At 37.4% G+C, this 3158-nt stretch overlaps 1 pseudogene; it reads left to right on the forward strand.

Annotated features, from left to right (window-relative positions):
• Positions 1-280: 280 nt before the first annotated feature.
• On the forward strand, positions 281-1913 carry LOC145155629 (cyclic dof factor 1 pseudogene; annotated as a pseudogene).
• The last annotated feature ends 1245 nt before the right edge of the window (positions 1914-3158 follow it).

A 3158-nucleotide genomic window follows, 5' to 3' on the forward strand; every position in this document is an offset into this window, starting at 1 on the left:
AGAGAATGAGGAACCCTCACCTCTTTCCCTCAGTCAAGGAAGGGATGGTGTTCAGCTGAAAGGGAAAAGGGAAAGCTTCAGTCACTCTTTCCCTCACTCATACTGTCTAGCATTACAATGGCCTAATTCATTGAAGACCTTATCTTATCTTGTTAATGGTTTAAGATGATAGAACTAGAAGTTAGAAACTTGGAATGTAAAAATATTTATATAAAATTAAATTAAATTAATATACACATATGCACTTTATTTATTTGATACCCTTATAAAACAGTCCCTTCGGTTCCCACTTCTACTACTACCATCTGCCAAGTGCCAACACTACTCCGCCTTTTTACGATAAAGATACTTTTTATACTACGGCAAAGACAACTTCCCCTCATCGGAAAATTAAAATTGATGGAAGGTACTGGTATCAGATTGTTTGGGAAGAAGATTGCGTATCCAGAAAGAGGGAATATTGCTAATCTTCCAGTCGTCTCCACCGCCGCAGTGGAGTCTAGTGATGGTGGTCATAATCAACACGGTGGTTGTGATCTCAATCGTGGTTTGACGATGGAGGAGAATAATTATTTGCAAGAAGATAAGAAACAAGAAGATGGCAACACTAAAACTCCCATGGGTGACGATGCAGCTGATAAAGCTCTAAAGAAACCCGACAAGATTCTTCCGTGTCCTCGTTGTAATAGCATGGACACAAAATTCTGTTACTACAACAATTACAATGTCAGGCAGCCTCGCCATTTCTGCAAAAGCTGCCAGAGGTACTGGACTGCCGGAGGCACCATGAGGAACATGCCGGTGGGATCAGGTCGCCGGAAAAACAAGAATCCAACATCCCGATGTCAGTTTGTAACCATTTCCCAAGAAGCTTTCCAAGCAGCTCAGATCGAAGTTGCTAATGCTTGTAAAGGAGTTCAAAATGTTCCTCTCAAATTACTTTCTTTTGGCTCGGATTCACCGGATTTTAATTGTAGAAACAAAGAAAACGGAGATGATTGCTCCACTGGATCCACTGTGACTACTTCTAATTCCTCGGTTGAGAGAATGCACGAAAGAAATGGATTCCATTCCCATGTACCGAGTATTCCAGGGCATCCTTGGTCTTATAATCCTTGGAATTGCGCCATTCCGATTCCAGCAGGACCGATGTACCCTTCACCTTACTGGAATTATATTCCTTGGTTACCCCAAGCCGACTCTTCCATCTTAGGAAAGCATTCGAGAGAAGGGGAATTGATGAGTCCAAATGGTTTTGAAGAGGCAAAGAAACAAAAGAGTTCAGTTTTGGTTCCAAAGACTCTTAGAATTGATGATCCTGATGAAGCTGCGAAGAGTTCTATATGGTTAACACTTGGCATCAAGAATGAAAGCATCCGTACAGGAGGGATCTTTAAGGCCTTCCAAACAAAGGTCGAAGAAAATAAGAAGCACCATGACATTACTACTTCTCCTGTATTACAGGCCAACCCTGCTGCTTTGTCTAGGTCACTATGCTTTCAAGAAAGAGCCTAAGAATGAACAAATCGTAAAGGTTTGATCAACACTTTGTTTCGGGGTGATATACTTTCAGAAATGGTTAAGGGTTCGAGTCTCAATGGTAACTGCAATACGAGGATTACCATTTTAATGTAGATTGGGCTCTTTGTATGCACCAGATTCTTAACAGGCTGATGTGTACCTCATTATCTCACATGATGTTCATGAGGAAAACGGGTGAGCGCAGAAGTTACAGGAAAAATTACCATTGTTACATTACCATTGTTTCATATATGTGTTTTTTAAATTTAGAAATAGTAAGATACAAGGATTATTAGCACTACGAGAAACACAATGTTTGTTGTATAGTTTTAGGTATTCCAAACTTTTTTTATATTGATATTTGTTTAGTATATATTTCTTTTTCCTAAAAAGTGACTCTTTTTTCGTGTCCATATATCATTTTTCTACTTTAGGATCATAGAATGGAGACCATTAGATTAAGTCCATTCACCAGGAATTAAATGGATTTGTCCATTTTTGATAGTGAAGTCGATATAAAATCTGCAATAAAGTATATAATATTAATACATATCTTGATAACTCTTGGTGGGCATGTCAAAATCATACAAAAAATATGTGTACCATGAGAACCGGCCCTAAAGAAAACATGTAGATATTTTCATCTTCTCATCAATTTTTAGCCACATTTTTGTTACGTGGACCCAAAGTGCACTTAATGCCATATATCTACTTGTTTTGAAATAGTCATTTGTTGCCTTTTTTGCTTTCCGCCTTCATTTTCGACCCCTTTTTTCTCTTACAAATGTTCAAAAGTTTTTTGTTCTTATTCATTTGTAGACAAGTAAAGTTCACTCTTTCTAAAGATTTGTTTAATATGAGAGTCCATTGATTGATTGATCTGAGCCATTCATTAGTAAAAATATCTGTCTACTGTGCTTTGTTGTCATGTGGATACATCTAATTGAAAAAACAGCAGGTCCATGGCTCGTTGTTGAGGCCCATATGATCAAGAAACATCTCCGTAGACGATGTGGAATCTTATCTACAAACCTAACAGCTCTTAGGAGAGCTCCAAAAGATGTAATAGATCTTCGAAAAAGCTTACACTGCCAAACTGTCATGTTTGTGTTGTTTGCTTCTTGTTTGGGATTGGAGTTTTACAGTACAGATGCAAACCAATACAAGTCAACAATCGTCAACTTTCTCTATAAAATTAACAAATAAAATATATTTCACACTTGATTAAGTTCTTATACTTGGTGTGTTTCTTAAGTAAATTGGGGTTTCGTCCAGGGGTATTTGTTTAAATAAATTGGGGCCGAGAGCAAGATTAACCCCTGTTTTAATATCGGGGGCGGGGGCGATGGTGGACAGTCCAGTCCCGAAGTCTCGTTAATAAATTAACCCCCATAGAGGCGTCGTTAATAAATTATATATAATTATATAAATATAATAAATAATAGTATGATTTTTGACCTGCCAAAATTTAACAAATTTTTTTTTTTAAGTTGTTTGTAACATGTAATTTTGTTTTTATAAATAACTATTTGTTATTCAAAAAATGGCTTCTTTTAGTCCAAAATCAATTGGGGGCAGGTGTAATAAGGGAAATTCGATGATGGAGATGAGGGATGCGACCCCCATTCACGCCCCAA

Source organism: Lactuca virosa, chromosome 1, assembly GCF_052849685.1.
Source record: "Lactuca virosa cultivar CGN04683 chromosome 1, Lactuca_virosa_CGN04683_v6, whole genome shotgun sequence".
Classification (NCBI taxonomy): Eukaryota; Viridiplantae; Streptophyta; class Magnoliopsida; order Asterales; family Asteraceae; genus Lactuca; species Lactuca virosa.